Source organism: Microtus oregoni, unplaced genomic scaffold, assembly GCF_018167655.1.
Source record: "Microtus oregoni isolate MIOR12 unplaced genomic scaffold, Mior012 000046F_ref0000063, whole genome shotgun sequence".
Taxonomy (NCBI): Eukaryota; Metazoa; Chordata; class Mammalia; order Rodentia; family Cricetidae; genus Microtus; species Microtus oregoni.
Genome location: NW_024543220.1, coordinates 4,875,912 through 4,897,088, shown reverse-complemented (window position 1 = coordinate 4,897,088; position 21,177 = coordinate 4,875,912). Strand labels below are relative to the sequence as shown.

The 21,177-nt window shown below is 38.0% G+C and overlaps 1 protein-coding gene across 2 annotated transcripts in view; it reads left to right on the top strand.

The window, feature by feature from the left end:
• Tpk1 (thiamin pyrophosphokinase 1) overlaps positions 1-21,177 on the top strand; it is a 362,458-nt gene that overhangs the window by 172,878 nt on the left and 168,403 nt on the right. The gene's annotated exons all lie outside the window — the stretch shown is intronic.

The following is a 21,177-nucleotide window of genomic DNA, read 5'->3' as shown; positions in this document are numbered from 1 at the left end:
ATGTTAAAGTGGTAAGAAATTTGTTTTAGGTCTTTCTTTAAATGAACATCTAGAAAATTACAACTGAAGCATTGAATGATAAATTTTTATTGTTTGGTCTGGCAAGGGCAGTAAGTTAAGCCAATATGTATTATCACCAAGGAAACACCCTTGAATATTAGAATGCTTTTGATAGCACAAGTATGAGCAAATGCTTGCTAATCTGCTATCGTTAGTCTACTGCAGAAAGGAAGCCTGCAAGCACGCTTCAGACATGTCCTTACTCTGCTTGATTTACATTCACATGCTGCGTGGCTTTGTCTTCACAAGGCTTCCTTGATGGCATTGCTGCCACCAGTACCTTTTACCCTTTGCAGCAGAGAGGGAAAGTTATGAAGGATTTCTCATCCTTTTCCACCATCAGCCAACTTCACTCTCAGAATCTCTCTATTTTACCACCCATGGGTTGGCAAGAGAGGACGAGAGTTTGCTGTCTGCTGGGTAGAATGAGGACTGGGCTTGATCCACTGGGTTGTTTATTCAGAGTACCCAATATCCATCTGGCAGAAGGCATGGTGTGGGAGAAGCAACTCTAATAAGAAACTGATTCTTTAGCAATGAGGTCCCTCAGAGATTTATTCCAGCATATATATTCTAAGTTGAGAGAATAAATCTTCTTCTCTATTTGAAGAAAAACCTTGTTAACTGTCATAATTGGCAAGTAGTTCAATGTGCAGACACAACAAAAACAATTCAGTGAACATTGCTGAACTATACTAAATATTTTGTGCTATTTTTCAGCAGTAAATTGCTATAATTTAGTATTTGTTTACTAAAAAAAAGAAAAGAAAACAGTCAATTGAGAATTATCTACTTTAAACACATATAGCTGATTTGGGGTTTATTAAGAAAAAATTATAAATCTTTGTAACTGTATCTCTCTCTAATTTTCAAGCACTTCTGCAAAAATTATCAAAAATAGGAATGTAATTATGTGATTCCCATTTTATATAATTAATAGTATCTATAATACAGTGTTTAGTCATTGTGTTTCAAAAGAAACAATTATATCTGAACTCAACAAGATCCCCATATACAGTAAACTCCCAAAGTAAGGTAAAAGAAATGATCTGGAAAAAAACAATGAAAGTTTCAAAATAAGCAAATAATAATTGCTATTATTATTATTAAATATTATTATTATTACATCCAATCAGTGAGGAAGAGGTACCTGCTAAGGACCAGCAAGTATGCACTCATAGCAATGACTTTGTCTTCCAGCTGTGCTGGTCCTAGGTCTGCTGCTTCTGGGAGGAATGTGTTTGGCTCTGGGATTTTCAGGGAACAGCTTGGACTTCTTGCACTGTGTGCCAAAGGAGTTGCAGCTGGGTAGTGGCATGCATGAACTGCTGTGTGGAGGAAAATGCACTCATACCTGCCCTAGTGTCCACAGCCTCTGGCATGCTCCGAACCAGCGTCTTCAGTCCTATACTTGGTGGATCTTTCTTACAGCTCCTAAAATCTACTATATTCCCTCCTCTTCTGTCCCCAGGTAATTCTATGTGTTTGTCTCTTTATTTGAAATCCTGTTTTGTTTTGTTTGGCTTTGGTTTTCTTGCCTCATCCTTCCTTGACTGATTTGCCAGCCTTTCCTTAGTTGCTTAGGGTCCACTCCTCCTCATTTCCATATAGCCCATTATTTCTCCTTCAGGGTATGCTGAACACTTTAAAGCATTTTGTTGTTTCTAATTATCTGCACCAAGTTTTTCTTCACATCTTTGCTATCCATCCCAGGAAGCTGGGGTCAGGTGCAGGTGCTAGAGGCTTAATGGTAGTGCATTGTATAAAGAGGCACTCAGAATATTTGGTGAGTTTGATATTTTGTGAACATAAAGAGAAACAGTTCTAGGAAAGTTTTTCAGGGGGGGCTCTGACAGGCTAATAGGAGCTAAGCAGAAAAGAAGAAAAGCAAGTTTAAAATCCACTGTACAACAAGGACAGATGGCTTGGTAAAGGCAGGAAACATCATGTCCATTCTTCAGGGCCCCAGATAGGCCTGAGAATTAAATTAACATGAGCTGGATCAATAGAATAAAAGTTTGTGCGTTTATTTAATAGAGATTTTACGTAGCATGAGAATCATTGAAGAGATATGAAATCCCAAAGTAGCACTTAGGAACAGTTACTTAAATAATAGGCTAGACAAAGATTTTCAATGAAATAGATTTTTCATAAGATATATTCAGATTAAGGTTTCCCTTCCTCCTCCTCCTCCCAGTTCCTCCTCACCTCCCCTTTTTTCCAGATCTACACCATTCTGTCTCTCAGTAAAACATAGGCACCTAAGGAATAATAGTAAAATAAAATAAGGTAAAATAAAACAAACAAGCCAAAATAGGACAAAATAACCAGACAATAGAAGGAGCCATAGGAAAAGCATAAAAAAAAAAAAACACATAGGCAGAGAGACACACACATTCACTCACCCAGGAATACCGAAAAGCACAAAACTGATAGTCATAATATATGTGCAAAAGATTTATATGGTTAAAAAATAACTCTGGCAGCATTATGAGACAAAGATGTTACTGAGTTTGTTTTGTCTTTGTCATTTACCTTCCTGACATGGAGCCTACCCTTAAGAGTACTTTGTTTCCCCAGTGAGATGCCCGTAGAGAAAACTGAGTGTTTCCTTTGCAAGTGGCTGTCAATTGGAGATAGCTTCCCGTTAGGAAAGGAGCTGTGTGTCCATTTCTCCTTTCAGCTCCAAGGACCTCCATCTGGACCACACCTATGCAAGCCCTGTGCATGCTGCTTCAGTCTCTGTGAGTTCATATGAGCTTTGATCCTATTGATAGGGGGCCCTGTTTTCTTAGTGTCCTCCATCCCCTCTGGCTCTTTCTCTTTTACTGTCTCCTCTTCCACAGAGCACCCTGAACCCTGAGGGAAGAAATTGATGGAGACATCCCATTTAGGGCTAAGTGTTCCAAGGTCTCTCACTTCCTTCATAATGTTTGGCTTTAGGTCTCTTTATTTGTTCCCATCATCTATGCGAGCGATCTCTGGTGATGGGTGGGCAAAGCATGGATCTGCTTTCTTGGCAACAGAATGGACAAAGAATATTAATTGTGGGAAAACACCTAAATTATGTGCATAGGCATATTTATTAGTACCTTATCTACCACCGTGCAAAATTCTTTTATTCTTCTTATCTTTGGGGATGAGCTGTATGTTCCCTCTTCTACACAGGGACTAAGTAATTGTTTTTAAGAAACACTGTGAAGCTTTGTCTCTATCTCCATCCATTGCAAGATGAAGGTTCTATGGTGATATGCAAGATATTCATCAGTATGGCTATAGGATCGGACCATTTCAGGCTCCCTCTCCTCAGCTGCCCAAGGAACTAGCTCGGGACATCTCCATGGACACCTGGGAACCCCTCTAGAGTCAAGTCTCTTGCCAACCCTAAACTGGCTCCCTTAATTAAGATATATACTTCCCTGCTCCCATATCCACCCTTCCTCCATCCCAACCATCCCATTCCCCCAAGCTCTCCCTATCCTCCCCTTCTCACTTTTCTCTCCCCGTCTCCCCTTACCCCCATCCTACCCCCACCCCCAAGTTCCCAATTTTTGCCCGGCAATCTTGTCTACTTCCAATATCCAGGAGGATAACTATATGTTTTTCTTTGGGTTCACTTTCTTATTTAACTTCTCTAGGATCACAAATTATAGGCTCTATGTCCTTTATTTATAGCTAGAAACCAATTATGAGTGAGTACATCCCATGTTTATCTTTTTGGGTCTGGGTTACCTAACTCAGGATAGTGTTTTCTATTTCCATCCATTTGTACGGATGAAAATTCAAGATGTCATTGTTTTTTACGTAGTACTCTAATATGTATATATTCCACACTTTCTTTATCCATTCTTCCATTGAAGGGCATCTAGGTTGTTTCCAGGTTCTGGCTATTACAAATAATGCTGCTATGCACATAGTTGAACAAATGCTTTTGTAGTATGATAGGGCATCTCTTGGGTATATTCCCAGGAGTGGTATTGCTGGATCATGGTCAATGAGGGCTGACTGAGAAGCCAAGGACAATGGCACTGGGTTTTGATCCTACTGCATGTACTGGCTTTGTGGGAGCCGAGTCTGTTTGGATGCTCACCTGCCTAGACCTGGATGGAGGGGGGAGGACCTTGGACTTTCCACAGGGCAGGGAACCCTGACTGCTCGTTGGACTGGAGAGGGAAGGGGAGGGGAGTGGGGGAGGGGGAAGGAAATGGGATGTGGGGAGGAGGCGGAAATTTTTAATAAAAATAATAAAAATAATAATAATAATAATAATAATAAGAAGAAGAAGAAGAAGAAGAAGAAGAAGAAGAAACAACACTGTGAAGGCCAGAGACATCTTTTTGTACCAAGTTTTTTGCGTGTCTCTAATGTAAATATTCAGCATGCTAGAGTGGTCTATTTAAGTTGAGGTGGCTTATTCTGAGCTTCCTCGGTTTCAGTGAGCCAATCAAGACAGTTTGAGAAGGTTATGATGGAAGAGACAATTATTATTTTAATATTTTAAGAAATATGCTTAGAGAGTGGGGAGATTGTTCAGATGGCTGCACAAGCTCGAGGACCTAAATTAGATCCCCAATACGATGTAAAAACAATGTTTATTAGCATGTTTCTATAATCTTGAGGATTATAGGCATTATATTTATTATAATGCTAAGAGTTTATCCTTAGCATTGCGGAGGCAGTGGCAGGAGAATCCAAGCCAGACAGCCTAGCTGAATAGTGAGCTCAGGTTCAGGAAGAAATCTTTGTCCCAGAAAATAAGGTAGATGGTGATTGAGGAAAACATCCAACGTTAAATTCTTGTACACTCACACCTCTGTGTTTCCCATGGTGAAGACTTGTTGAAGTAGCTGTTATCCGGGCTGAAAAGCACGGTGATGGTAGTCTGTCCACAGCTGTGCTTATACTGTCTGTACTTGTAGCCAAGGACAGTCTGAAAACATAAGCTAATAATTGCAGGAATCAGTAGTTCATGGGTTTCTACATGTTGCACATTTGTGGATGAAACAGTGTTTTGTCCATTCTTCTCTGGAAATATAGATTAATCCCTCTGTCTGGGGTTTCCATGTTATGTTTGCTTCTTTCTCTTTAGTCATTCTTTTGTTATTTTGTGTATTAGGTTGGTGCACACAGGATCACAGTTCTTGTTGAGTGATCCTATCTGTCGTCACTTGCCTTATCACAATGGTTCCATCATTCTCTTCCCTTGTCTCATCACATAGCATATTATTTCACACTGCTATAAGAACAAAAAGTGTTGGATCTGTACAGTAATATTTTGAGGCAGAAACCACATTCACATAACCTTCCCTCCAGCATATTGCTGTGGTTGTCCTATTTCATTTTTGGTTACTATTATATTACCATGTATTAAATTTGAGGAAATACAGTTTCTATGGGTTTCTATTGGATTTTTTTTTAAAGTGGAAGTATATCATGGATTGTTTTGATTTGATGAAATAGCAGGAGGTGAACATTAGAAAGGAAAATAATACAATATTCTCCGCATCTATTCTTCTATCTCAGCAAGAGGTCATGACAATGTTTAAAATTTTATTCCTCCAAATAATCCTTTTTGCTTCTCTTAATAAAACACATTTTCTATTTGATTTACTTCTTATTAATTTTTAAATAGAAATTTGTCACAAAAAATACAAGAACCTACTGCAAAATAAAATTTTAATTATACTGTAGATAAATGAGGTACCCAGTGTAGTTAAACTTAGGGTTATACCATATAACATTGAACTTTGCAGAATTTGAATTCAATATTGTTCTTAGCCTGAAGGAGTTTACTATCTAGAATATGAGACTAATTGAAGAAAAATTGCATGAATTATCTTTATTTCAAACCCAATTGCCCTCGAGTCCTATTCTTCCACAGAAGGGTTCTTTGATGCATGTGAGTTTTAATGCTTTGCTTTCATGCTGCAGTATTCCTTATCTTAACAGACTCATGAATAATTCATTTATCAGGATGACATCTGATATGAATGAGTCTTCAAAAACACTTATTTTCTAGTGCTGTGATTAAGCACGAGACCTAAACCATGCTATTCAATAGGAAACATTGAAAGTTGTGGCTCCAAGCACCAAAGACAATAATGTACACATTCTTAGAATGAAGCAGGAATACACCCACAGTAGAAGAGAATGAGAGGATAGGTATCCTAAAGGTATTTACTGGTATTGCAGGACAATAATTTGGTGGCTTCCATTACCAAAATATTTTTGTATCAACATCACATATATTTCTCTTGTTTACTGAGCTAAGACATCAGTCTGGAGTCCAGACTGACTTGTAGCTTGCTATGTATTACACACTCATCTCAAACCTTAGAGCAAACATAAACCTTACCTAAACCTCTGAGTATTGAGCTTACATATGTGAACCTCTGTATCCAACATTTTCTCCCCCTTTTCCTCTTCCTTCTCCCTCTTCTTGTCCTCCCTCTTTCTCTTTTCCCTTTTTCTCTTTTGTCTTTTCCTTTTTCCTCTTTCCTCCCTATTTTTTCTTTCTTTTTTTGAGACAGAGTTTCACTCTATAGCCCAAATTGATGAGAAAAAAACTGATGATATTTTAAATATAGATTTTATATCAATAATAAAAAAATCAATCAACCAATAAGTTTTATATTAATTTATTTCTGTATTTTTAGCGATTTCATTCTGTACTGGTTTTTTTTTAACACTGTTTTTTTTTTGTGTGTGGTGGCGCACTCCTTTATCATTTATTTATTTATTTATTTATTTATTTATTTAGGGTTTCTGCCTCCTCCCCGCCACCGCCTCCCATTTCCCTCCCCCTCCCCCGATCAAGTCCCCCTCCCTCATCAGCTCGAAGAGCAATCAGGGTTCCCTGTCCTGTGGGAAGTCCAGGGACCGCCCACCTCCATCCAGGTTTAGTAAGGTGAGCATCCAAACTGCCTAGGCTCCCCCAAAGCCAGTACGTGCAGTAGGATCAAAAATCCATTGCCATTGTTCTTGAGTTCTCAGTAGTCCTCATTGTCTGCTATGTTCAGCAAGTCCGGTTTTATCCCATGCTTTTTCAGACCCAGGCCAGCTAGCCTTGGTGAGTTCCCGATAGAACATCCCCATTGTCTCAGTGTGTGGGTGTATCCCTCGCAGTCCTGAGTTCCTTGCTCGAGCTCCCTCTCCTTCTGCTCCTGATTTGGACCTTGAGATTTCTGTCCGGTGCTCCAATGTGGGTCTCTGTCTCTGTCTGCTTTCATCACCTGATGAAGGTTAATATTCAGGAGGATGCCTATATGTTTGTCTTTGGATTCACCTTCTTATTTAGCTTCTCTAGGATCGCGAATTATAAGCTCAATGTTCTTTATTTATGGCTAGAAACCAAATATGAGTGAGTACATCCCATGTTCCTCTTTTTGGGTCTGGCTTACCTCACTCAGGATAGTGTTTTCTATTTCCATCCATTTGTATGCAAAATTCAAGAAGTCCTTGTTTTTTACTGCTGAGTAATACTCTAATATGTATATATTCCATACTTTCTTCATCCATTCTTCCATTGAAGGGCATCTAGGTTGTTTCCAGGTTCTGGCTATTACAAACAATGCTGCTATGAACATAGTTGAGCATATATTTTTGTTGTATGATAGGGCCTCTCTTGGGTATATTCCCAAGAGTGGTATTGCTGGGTCCAGGGGTAGGTTGATCCCGAATTTCCTGAGAAACCACCACACTGCTTTCCAGAGTGGTTGCACAAGTTTGCATTCCCACCAGCAATGGATGAGTGTGACCCTTTCTCCACAACCTCTCCAGCAAAGGCTATCATTGGTGTTTTTTATTTTAGCCATTCTGACAGGTGTAAGATGGTATCTTAAATTTGTCTTGATTTGCATTTCCCTGACCGCTAAGGAAGTTGAGCATGACCTTAAGTGTCTTTTGGCCATTTGAAGTTCTTCTGTTGAGAATTCTCTGTTCAGCTCAGTGCCCCATTTTATAATTGGTTAGATTATCCTTTTACGGTCTTGTTTCTTGAGTTCTTTATATATTTTGGAGATCAGACCTTTGTCAGTTGCGGGTTTGGTGAAGATCTTCTCCCAGTCAGTGGGTTGCCTTTTTGTCTTAGTGACAGTGTCCTTTGCTTTACAGAAGCTTCTCAGTCTTAAGAGGTCCCATTTATTCAATGAGGCCCTTAATGTCTGTGCTGCTGGGGTTATACGTAGGAAGTGGTCTCCTGTGCCCATGTGTTGTAGAGTATTTCCCACTTTCTCTTCTATCAGGTTCAGTGTGTTCAGACTGATATTGAGGCCTGTAATCCATTTGGATTTGAGTTTTGTACATGGTGATAGATATGGATCTATTTTCATTCTTCTACAGATTGACATTCAGTTTTGCCAGCACAATTTGTTGAAGATGCTCTCTTTTTCCATTGTATACTTTTAGCTCCTTTATCGAAAATCAGGTGTTCATAGGTTTGTGGGTTAAAGTCAGGGTCTTCTATTCGATTCCATTGGTCGACTTCTCTGTTTTTATGCCAATACCAAGCTGTTTTCAATACTGTAGCTCTGTAATAGAGTTTGAAGTCAGGGATGGTAATGCCTCCAGACAATCCTTTATTGTATAAGATTGTTTTGGCTATCCTGGTTTTTTGTTTTTCCATACAAAGTTGATTATTGTCTTCTCCAGATCTGTGAAGAATTTTGATGGGATTTTGATGGGGATTGCATTGAATCTATAGATTGCTTTTGGTAGAATTGCCATTTTTACTATGTTGATCCTCCCAATCCAAGAGCAAGGGAGGTCCTTCCATTTTCTGGTGTCCTCTTCAATTTCTTTCTTCAAAGACTTAAAGTTCTTGTCAAATAGATCTTTCACTTCCTTGGTCAGAGTTACCCCAAGATATTTTATGCTATTTGTGGCTATCGTGAAAGGTGATGCTTCTCTGATTTCCCTCTCTGTTTCCTTATTCTTAGTGTATAGGAAGGCAACTGATTTTTTGGAGTTGATCTTGTATCCTACCACATTACTAAAGGTGTTTATCAGCTGTAGGAGTTCTTTGGTAGAGTTTTTGGGGTCGCTTATGTATACTATCATATCGTCTGCAAATAACGAAAACTTAACTTCTTCCTTTCCAATACAAATCCCCTTGATCCCCTTATGTTGTCTTATTGCTATTGCTAGAACTTCAAGCACTATATTGAAAAGGTATGGAGAGAGTGGACATCCTTGTCTTGTTCCTGATTTTAGTTGGATGGCTTTGCGTTTTCCTCCGTTTAATTTAATGTTAGCTATCGGCTTGCTGTAAATAGCTTTTATTATATTTAGGTATGAACCTTGTATCCCTAATCTCTCCAAGACTTTTATCATAAAGGGGTGTTGAATTTTGTCGAATGCTTTTTCAGCATCTAATGAAATGATCATATGTTTTTTTTTCTTTCAGTTTATTTATATGGTGTATTACATTGATAGATTTGCATATGTTGAACCAGCCGTGCATCTCTGGGATGAAGCCTACTTGATCATAATGGATAATTTTTCTAATGTGTTCTTGGATTCGGTTTGCCAGTATTTCATTGAGAATTTTTGCGTCGATATTCATGAGTGAGATAAGCCTGTAATTCTCTTTCTTGGTTGGGTCTTTGTGTGGTTTTGGTATCAGGGTAACTGTAGCTTCATAAAAGGAATTTGGCAATGACTCTTCTGTTTCTATATTGTGAAATACATTAATGAATATAGGTATTAGTTCTTCTTGGAAGTTCTGGTAGAATTCTGCATTGAAACCATCTGGTCCTGGGCTTTTTTTTCGAAGGGAGATTTTTGATAACCGTTTCTAATTCTTCGCAACTAACAGGTCTATTTAGATCGTTCACCTGGTCTTGGTTTAGCTTTGGTATATGGTACTTATTTTAAAAAAATGTCCATTTCTTTTGTATTTTCCAGTTTTGTGGCATACAGGCTTTTGTAATAAGATCTAATGATTCTCTGAATTTCCTCTTTGTCTGTGGTTTTGTCCCCTTTTCATTTCTGATCTTATTTATTTGCATATTCTCTCTCTGTCATTTAATTAGTTTGGATGGGGGTTTGTCGATCTTTTTTATTTTCTCCAAGAACCAACTTTTTGATTCATTGATTCTTTGGACTGTTTTCTGTGTTTCTATTTTGTTGATTTCAGCCCTCAGTTTTATTATTTCCAGTCTTCTACTTCTCCTAGTTGTGTCTTCTTCTTTTTTTTCTAGAGCTTTCATTTGGGCTGTTAAGTCTCCAATATGTGCTTTCTCTGTTTTCTTTAAGTGGGCACTTAGTGCTATGAACTTCCCTCTTAGCACTGCTTTTATCATGTCCCATAAGTTTGAGTATGTTGTCTCTTTATTTTCATTAAATTCAAGGAAGACTTTAATTTCTTTCTTAATTTCTTCCTTGACCGAGGAAGTAGTTGACTGTTCAGTTTCCATGAGTTCGTCGTCTTTCTGTGGGTAGTATTGTTGTTGCCTTCTAACTTTAATCTGTGGTGATCAGATAAGACACAGGTGGACAATGATATTTTTTTGTATCTGTGGAGGTTTCCTTTGTTTCCGAGTATGTGGCCAATTTTCGAGAAGGTTCCATGAGCTTCTGAGAAGAAGGTATATTCTTTCCTATTTGGGTGGAATGTTCTATAGATGTCTGTTAAGTCCATTTGCTTCATTACCTCCAATAATTCTCTTAACTCTCTATTAGGTTTCTGTCTGATTGACCTGTCCCTTGGAGAGAGCGGTGTGTTGAAGTCTCCTACTACTAGTGTGTGCGGTTTGATGTCTGCCTTGAGTTCTAGTAATATTTCTTTTACATAAGTGGGTTCTTTTATATTAGGGGGATAGATATTCAGGATTGAGACGTCATCCTGATAAATTGTTCCTGTTATGAGTATAAAGTGTCCATCTCAATATCTTCTGATTGATTTTAGTTTGAAGTCAGTTTTGTTAGAAATTAGTATGGCCACATCTGCTTTTTTCTTAGGACCGTTTGCTTAAAACACCTTTTCCCAACTCTTTACTCTGAGTAAATGCCTGTCTTTATGGTTGAGATGTGTTTCTTGCAAACAGCAGACTGTTGGATCCTGTTTTCATATCCAATCTCTTAGCCTGTGCCTTTTTATAGGTGAATTGAGCCCATTAATATTAAGTGATATTAATGACCAGTGTTTGTTTACTCTGGTTATTCTTATTGTTTTTTGTAGTAGAGTTTGTGTGTTTCCCTTCTTTGAGTTGTGCTGGTGAACGGTTGCTAGATGCCTCAGTTATTGTAGGCAGTGTTGGCAATGTTGGATTCCTTGGGTTGCGATTTTCCTTCTATTACTTTCTGTAGGGCTGGATTTGTGGCTACGTATTGTTTAAATTTGTTCTTATCCTGGAATGTCTTGTTTTCTCCATTGATAGTGAATGATAGCTTGGCTGGGTATAGTAGTCTGGGCTTGCATCCATGGTCTCTTAGCTTCTGCAGTACATCTATCCAGGAACTTCTGGCTTTCATGGTTTCCATAGAGAAATCAGGTGTAAGTCTGATCGGTTTACCTTTATAAGTTACTTGGCCCTTTTCCTTTGCAGCTCTTAATATTCTTTCTTTAACCTGTATGTTTTGTGTTTTGATTATTATATACCGAGGAGATGTTTTTCTTTGATCCAGTCTGTTTGGTGTTCTATATGCTTCTTGAATATTTAAATGAATATCTTTCTTTATGTTGTGAAAGTTTTCTTCCATAATTTTGTTAAAAATATTTTCTGGGCCTTTGAACTGTGACTCTTCTTCTTCTATTCCTATTATTCTTAGGTTTGGTCTTTTTATTGTGTCCCATATTTCCTGAATGTTTTGTGTTGAGAATTTGTTGGCTTTGCTGTTTTCTTTGATCAGTGCGTTTATTTTCTCTATGGTGTCCTCAGAATCTGAGATTCTTTCTTCTATCTCTTGTATTCTATTGATTATGCTTGTTTCTGTAGACTCTGCTCGTTGTCCTAGATTTTCCATAACCAGCTGGTCCTCAGTTTGTGTTTTCTTCCTTGCCTTCATTTCAGTTTTTAATTCTTGAACTGTTTCCATTACCTGTTTGATCATTTTTTCTTCGTTTCCCAGGGTATCATGTACGTATTTACTCATTTCTTCAAACTTTTTGTTATACTTCTCATCCATTTCTATAAGGGCGTTTTTTACATGTTGTTTAAGGGACTCTATTGCTTTCATGAAGTCAATTTTTTCCGCTTCTTCCGTGTTAGGGTGTTCAAATACTTCTGTTGTAAGATGATTGGGTTCTGGTGTTTTCATGTTGTTTTTCAGATTATTGGGTGAATTCTTGCCTTGGCGCCTGCCCATCTCTTCCTATTGATCCTATCTAATTGGTCTTTTAAAACCGGATCAGGTTTCCCTGCTGTCCAAGGGTTCTGCTTACCAACTGCCCTTGCTGTTTCCTGGTTCCTGCTGCAGGCCAAGAACCCTCTCACCCCTCTGTAGGGTCTTCAGGATCAGGACCAGGCTCCCTGTTTGCCAGTGACCTCTTTGATTTACTTGTAGTGGGGTGATCTGCTCTTGTTATTGCGTGCCGTCCCTGCGAGGGTCCCCACCAGTCCCCGCCGCTTGTGTCTTTCACTCTGCCGGTCCCCCCTACTGTACTGGTTTTATAGGCTAAAACTCAAGAACACTTTATCCTTTGCCATACTGCTCTAGGTAATTTAATAAAATAATGAAGGCTACTGAATAGGTATTGAGAATATCTATATTCTATTCAATCATATGTAAATACTATATAAAAATAAAAGCTTATATATAAACTTAATGTTTACTCATTTCATAACCTGAGCAAATACTGACTTGTGATGTGTATATGGTAGGAATAGTTTTTGTGTTAGTTAATTATGTCTGGATTTGATTTCTCCACTACCATGAAGCCTATATTAAAAATTATAGATTATCCTTCTTTCATATTCTTCCCTCCGTGTAGATGTATTGCTATTACACATCAGCAAATGCTGTGCATTTTAGACTAGTTACAGCCAACAATTACCCATATTGGACATAGGTATACAATATTTTTATGGTGGTTTTTATTTTGCATATACTATAAATGTCTCATTTGAAAAAGCACCTCCTTTGAAAATCAAATTTAGGACTTATTCATTTGGATGTAAGGGAACTCATGGATCCCTAAGCCCTTTTTTTGGTATCCAGCTGGCTCCATTGTAGCTTTTTCTGATGAGCCAATATCTTCAGCCAGATCTGAAGCAAAATGTAATATTGTCTGTCAGTCTCTCTGTTTGTCTGTTAAGAAATTAACACATATCAGAGAAGACTAAGGATATATGACAAAAGAATTATTATCCTGGTGTGTGCGTCCTGAAATGGAAAGATGTCATGGATAGGTAGTTGGTGAAATGTGAAAAATTCGTAGTGAAGATCTTCAGCATTAGTTGTGACCAGTGTTGCATGGTTGTAAGATGATAATGTACAAACCTGGGTAAAGTACATACTGTCTGCATTACCTTTGTAGCACTTTTTTGTTTGTTTGTTTGTTTAAGGCAGTGTTCCTCTGTATATCCCTTGTTGTCCTAGAATTTGCTCTGCAGTCCAGGCTGGCCTCAAACTTACAGAGATCCACCTTCCTCTGCCTCTGCCTCTGCCTCTGCCTCCCAAGTACTGGGAATAAAGGCATCCACCACCACCTGGCTGGCACCATTGTAACATTATCTTTGTAAATCTAAAGTTAGTTCAGAATAAGAAGTTTATAAGAAGGAATATATAATTGTTTTAAACGTCCTATTTCCATAAAATGAGAGCACAGGTTTTGTGACTAGATTCACAGTGGTGGAGAATGTGAAGGCTCCTTAAATATAGGCCAAAAGAAAAAAAAAAAAAAACAGCGAGTGAATTCACTCACCTTTAAAGATGCTCTTAGAACATTTCCCATTTTGATTCTCTGCTTCCTTTTTATACAACTATTTAGATGAAAACTGTTGTAAAATATCATTTTAAAATGTGTTATATTTGTTTATCCTGTAGAACATTTGTTTAATGATGTGAAGATGTTTTGCATTCTTATGTTACATTTGTTTAACTTTGTAAAGCCGTGTTACTTTGCCTGTCTAAAACACCTGATTGGTTTAATAAAGAACTGAATGCAAGTAGCAAGGTAGAAGAAAAATTAAGTGGGGCTGTCAGGCAGAGAAAATAAATGGGAGGAGTAACCTGGGAGGAGCAAGAGGACAAGAAGAGGAGGACTCCGTGGCCCACAAACCCAGCCAGACATGAAATAAAAAGGAAAGAAAATATACACAAAAATAGAAAATGGTAAAAGCCCAGAGGTAAAAGACAGATGGAATAATTTAAGTCAATAAAAGCTGGCAAAAAACTAAGACCGAGCTAAGGCCAAGCATTTATAAGAAAGAATAAGCCCTTGTGTGTGATTTATTTGGGAGCTGCATGGCAGGCGCTCCCAAAAGAGCAAAGAGTAAAAACCCCCAATAACAGAAAACTGCTAGGAAATGTTTGTTTGATATTGGCAGCAGTTAAGCTGACGGGGAAGACCAGGACTTTGCTGTCTTTCCATATGTTCAAGGGATATGTTTCATAACACGATAGAATGCCATCACATGTGGAACTGCCCCATGAGGTGTGTTAACCAGAGGGATTCGTGGACTCGCTGTTTATTTCTGCATTCTCTATCTGCCCTAATAGCCTATTCACCACTCGTCATTGCCCCTCCTTGGCCCCAGGTCTCTCTGTTGGCATTCCATCACACTGCGTCATGTTCCTTCTCCTATGTCCTTTGGCTTCTGCTAACAGTTCTGTACTATTAACAGCCTAATCTAGCTAACTCTATCCAAAAAATACAAAACTGTATTTCTACTAGCTAACTAGTGAGACAGGCACTTCAGTGTGTAAAACAAGATTCACTATCTTTCTCACACTCTCATTCCCCTTATCTCACTCAGTGGCATTACCTTCCATCTACCTGTATATACTTTAAAATTACTTTATGTCCTCCTCAGTGGCTGATCACACTTACTTAAAATTCTACAGGTTTCTCTCTCTTGCATACAGCTTTTTCTTTGCAGTCTTACTACATTGGCTCAGTTGGTTTTGTTCACCCTCTGTAGTCCATCCTCTTACTGAAAAGTCACATGTGATACATTAATTGTACAACTGCTTTAAATCACTAATGATCTCCCTTTGTTATGTATTTGGGAAACAGCTGGCCAGGCACTGAATGTTTTTCCTGTAACGTGTGTACACATTCCAGAAGATGCTGTGATTTTCCTTTGCACATGTACTCTGCGATTCAACATGGGAGCTTTCATTCTCCTCAAACATTTGGCTAGATTTTAATAATGACTAGAGTTATTATAAAAATAACAATCCAAATTTACTTTTTTCTAAACTATTAGTACTAATAGCATTATAACTACAATGTAGGTGCTCAGGGTCTTGGCCAACACTTGGATCTCTGTTTAGCCATGTGATGGTAAATAGCTATTTAAGTCTCAATTTTAGTAAAATGTGAGTACTAACTTACCTTATAACAGAATCATATGGTAAGTCATGACCACTAATATCCTATAGTCTAATTCAGGAAACAGACAGGTGGAGCAACTCGGATTTGTTATAGATGTTTTACACCACCTTCAAATAGATCCAACTTTGTTGTTTGGTAGATTTCTCTCAGATTGTATATCACCTGTCTGTGTCATCCTTTCATTTGTCATTTGAGGGAGAAATGGAATGACAGATATTCTTTGTAATGAGAATCTCGCTCATATTGGCAAGGCTCTCCTTGGCCTCTCTAAGCAGAACTCCTCACCCTTCCTTTCCAGCCTGTTGACTCTGTTGTCCTCATAGCCTCCCTTGCTCTTCTGTCTCCCTAGCTCAATGGCATCTGGCACACTTCACATCTAGAGTATTTGTTTCTTTGATATCTTTGAATGGTAGAATACAGGCTTCGCATGAACAGGTACTCATGTATATCAGCTTCCTTTTATGTCCTCTGCACCCAAACTCTATCTGGAACATGTAGGAGCCCCATAAATATTTATAAAATAAATTACCATGTTAAAATTTGGAAAAATCCTATTTAGTAAACACTATTATCAAATGTTAGTAAACATTTTTGCCAGCTTTAATTTAAAAAGCCTGTTCTTTTGACACAGATCCTGACCCATCATAACTGAAATGTTTGTTTTAGAAATAAATGGGGATAGCCATGGTTATCTATCCACTATTGCATTTGTTCATATATTATATTATTAATTGATGTATTAAATGTGCTTCTGTATGGATATAAATGTTTAACATAATGATTGTTTTGTATAATTTTGATAGGATGTGTATTGTATGTAATTGAAAATTATTAAGTTCTTACATTGCTTTCATTCTGTGATGTATAAGTTATTCTGGAACTTCCATCTCTTTTCTGTGCTTTAAGTTACTAGTACATGTCAAGAGGAAAAATAAGATAATATACTGATTATTTCAAAAAACAATGCCATTGTGAACTTGATGATAATATGTGCGTCTTGAATACCCTGTACTTCCAGCACCAACTCTGTAACTGAGCCACTGTTTGTAAAAAATGTGCAACAAGCTCCACCTTCTTTGTTTTTATTTTAGTCTGTCTGGACTTGCCTACCTCAAAGAAATGTTAAGAGCTTAAATAGGTAATGCTTTCTGAACTTCGAGCAAGGAATACGAAATGTATACTGTATTTATCCACACATTATGATCAATATTTAAATATGTCCACATGTACCAGCCCTCACATTTTAGTGCAGAGCCAGCATTGTTTCCTTTATCAGGTGCTATAGTAAGTGCCGTGTATTGGGACAAGTGCTGCACAGACTGAGTGCCACACAAGGACACAAGGAAAAGGAGGTTTCTGATCGCCAGCTACTAACATATTGTTTCCTAGATGATTTTGCAGGGGCTTTCAAAAGAAGAACTCTCATCTGTTTCTTGTTATTTAATAGAATATTTAACTATGCAAAGATGTATTGCACTTGTTTATGCTGCGTGTGTTTAACTAGGTAAAGGAGTGTTGCTTTTGTTTATGCTGCATTTGTTTAATTGTGTAAAAGTGTGTTGCTCTTTTAACTGCCTGCCTAATGTACCTGATTGGTCTAATGAAAAGCTGAACAGACAACAGCTAGGCAGAAGAGGGATAGATGGGGCTGGCAGCAGAGAGAAAGGGGAACCGGTCAGCCAGGGGCCAGCCATCTGAGACCCTGCCAGTCAGACACAAGGAAGCAGGAAAGTGGGATACTCAATACATCCATGAGTAAACAAGCTTTGTGGCAGCACGTACATTAATTAAATTAAAAAGGTTTATTTAAGTTTTAAAAAGCAGCAAGGAATAAGCCTAAGCTAATGGCAAGTGTTCATAATTAATAGTAAGTCTCTGTGTCATGGTTTGGGGCTAGCAGTCCAAGAAAGCCTGCTACAGTTTCTCCTTCACGGAGAACAGAAATGTATTTCATAGTGCTGCGCCACAAGAGAAAATGGATAAACCTGGTGCTTTGAAGTGACTTGGGAGATGTTGCTAAGGACATAACAAGTGTCCCACCTTAGAGGCTGTGGCAGTCTAATTCATTCTTGCAAGAAGAGCAGTGTGTGTTTATAGGCCCCACAACAAAGGTTATGTTTCTCTGATTACCAGGAGTCTCAGTTTGATGACTCACTTTCCAGATGGAATTAATGTATAGAGTGACAGCTTTGGTGGTTGTGCGGATCCTCTACGGAAGACACAGGGCCTTAGAGCAATATGAACATTTAGAAGCCAATTCTGGAAAACCCTGTATCTTGAGGCCTTCTGCGAGATTAATGATTGTGCAAGAGAATGTGCTGGCCAATGCTTAGTAGATAGAAATGCCTTTGTCTTTCTGTTTGCTTGATTTTGTTTCTGTCAGAAAGATATTGAATGCAGTAGTACTTATTTCAGTAAATGAGGTCACCCACATTAACAATGCTGTATATTTTAAAGTGTGATTTCTGCATAGCTATTAAGTCATGACTGAAAATCCTGAAATGATGTTACTGCATCTCATAGAGATTCTTAAGCATATCAATGTATCCTTAGTAGTGATTCACTAGTGATCATGAGGAGAGCTATGACTCTTTCTTCTGTCTAAGTATACTCTCTTTGTGTCATCTTGAGCTTAAATATCTCAGGAAATTCCCTTTAAGTAGGAGAAGATGGACTCCTGTGTACTCAGCTCCTGCCCTTGGCTCTGCAGATAGAAGAGAAACTGCTTTCAGGCCCCACTGGTGCTCCGCCTTCCTAAGAGCAGTTCTACATAGCATTCATGTCTGTTCAGGGCGCAGTTCCACATCAGCAGGTGCCGTGCTCCAGTCTACACGTGTAGGATATACATGAGAGCACATCAGCTTCTTTCCTGAGCACCTTCCCCTCCTAACACATGCGAATGTCTATCTTTCCTAACGTAAGCTCTCGTATGATGATACTCTACAGCACATTAAGAAACAGCACTATATGAACACAGTTGCATTGATCACCTTTTTATCTGTTTTAGATGCCTATAAAATTGACCTGAAAAATTCCGATTTTTAAAAGCATTTATAAAAATAAAATATTTCATGAGAAACATATTATCAAATAAACATTTTAGCCCAGATTATAAGTTTACTATGATATATTCATTTGAAGTATGTTTGGGAAAGTGGCAAATAGCATTGTGGGTATCTTCAAGGTAAATCTTAAGCATGATAATATAATAAATATGTTATATACATGGATGAACATGCGTGCAAACTTACTACATTGTAAGAAGTAAGCTTTAAGTAATTAGTGTCACTGCAGTACAGATAGCTTTTCATTTGACATTATAAAATGGTCTAGCTCATATCTAGAAGTCAAAGTCCTAATACCAAGTGCAAAATTTGCTACCCCAACATTCTATTCTTCCTAATGGTAGAAAGGGATTCATTAACATAGGCTATTTATATTCCACCATCTTGCAATATCAAATGATGATTATACTACAGCAAGTCTGATAGCTCCCATTTATAAACTACACAATAAAAAGTGAAGATAATTTTAAACTAGTAAGCACTGAGGAAATAGTGCATGAAAAACACTGCAAATAGCCAATTCTTTTTTTTAAGGATAAAACAATTATATTTTATTTATTATAAGGGGGAAAACTCACGAAACAGGAAACGAGAAATCCAAACACAGCAATGTCCTGCAGGAAAAAGGCACAGAGAACACATATACAGAGGTGCACACCTTTTTACCTGGGTCCCAATGAAGCCACGCCTTAACTAAGACCCACCTCTTAAAGATTATTAGTTAACAAGACTTTCCCCATCAGAGCCCAGGTTCCCAAAACAGACTGTGCCTCAAACAATGAGGTAGAACACTCCTGAGGAATGACACCAAAAGTTGTTCTCTATATTCACACACACACACACACACACACACACACACACACACACATGTGCGCACGCGCGACATGCACCTCTACACAAAATAAATAAAAACGTAAAAACTAAAATTTTTAAATAAAGTATGTACCTCCTGAATGACCCTGCAATTGTAGTCCTGGGAGTTTATTTTTAAAAATTAAAATAAAATTTATCCCCAATTGAAAATCTATACACAATTATTCTTAACAATTTTATGAAACTTAGACAAACAGTGCTACATACATACCCTCAACAGTACCACTCAGCAATGAAAATCAATAAGCTATTGATACAATTTAAACGGGTGTCAAGGGCATTACATTGGACAAAAGAAAAAGCTATCCATCCAAGGTCCTGCTAGAAGGCTCCGAGAAATTCAAATAACAGGACTGGGTGCTTACTTAGCATGTCCAAGACCGCAGAATTGATTCCCAACAAGGAAAGGAGAGAGGGAAAAGAAGAGGGGGAAATGTAAGTGGCATTCCATCTGATGTCTGGACTGATACTGGAAACACTAGCAGAATTGGAGTGTGGAAATGATTCTAGCAAAAGTAAGAGAGCTCACAGAGTGGATGAGCAGAAGCAATCACTGTGTACGGCACGGCTTGGCTTACATACTGTTCAGTAGCACATGTGCTGAAAATTAAAGTAACTTACCCTGGGAGATGGGGACAAAGGTAAAGAAGGTGTGTGGACCAGGGGAGAGGATGGTAAGAAAAACAACTGACTTTATGTGCTGTGCCCACTGGGTATACAAACTAAGGTCCAATGTAAATTAATAAATATAAACCATATTTCTTTGGAAAAAAAGAATTTGGTCTAAGTATAATTCAAGAATGGCACAGGACATATGTTTAAAAATTATTCTCTCTGTGAACTTCAAATTTAACTTAAGCATTCTTTATTTTATTTTGCAATCGCACCTCTAGTAACCATTGCAATACTGACTCACAGGGGTTTAATAAGCATTAGTCCAGTGTGAGGAAATGTATGCAGAGGAAGCAATGATCTAGGAAAGGAACCTTTACACCTTTTTAGTCACATTGAAACATCCACATCCACTATCCTTAGCTCATAACAATCACTGGTATACTTGCTATTTCTGAAATTTTGTGTTTTTGAGAATGTTACTTAAGTAGAATTATAAAACATGCATCCTTTTGAAAATAGCCAATTCTTATTCTTCCAGAAGAGGAAACTGGGCGTTTGATGCATCAAGTTAGACAAGAATATGCAACCAAGTGTTGTTTTATGGGTGAGGCAAAGCAAGAAATATTGTGGAGTGAGAATGAGTGATCACGAGGCAAGGTGTTCTCATTGCTGTTAAAAATGACCACACTTTCAGAAGTGTGAATCATTGGGACCAGAGGTCAGTGCATTTCCATCATGGTTTGGGAAACCATCTGATTCCTCTTTACCTGCACAGCTATGAATGAAGAAAGATGGCGCCTGTCCTATCTCCTGAGATCCACAACCCATTTCCACAGAAAGGGAAGGAGACTGTTTAAGTTGCGAGTCCTTTCAGATATTTATCTTGAGTAGATCAGCGTGCATGTTAGAGAATTTTTAGCCATTGTGAAAAATTCTCAGTATATTTTAGTAGGATTTCAAAACCAAACTTTTCAATTTTTCATTTGGCTACCAATCAGTAATTTAGCCTCAATTGACAACATCTATATAACATCAGTTGTAATAACCTAAGTCTGCTTCCAATCA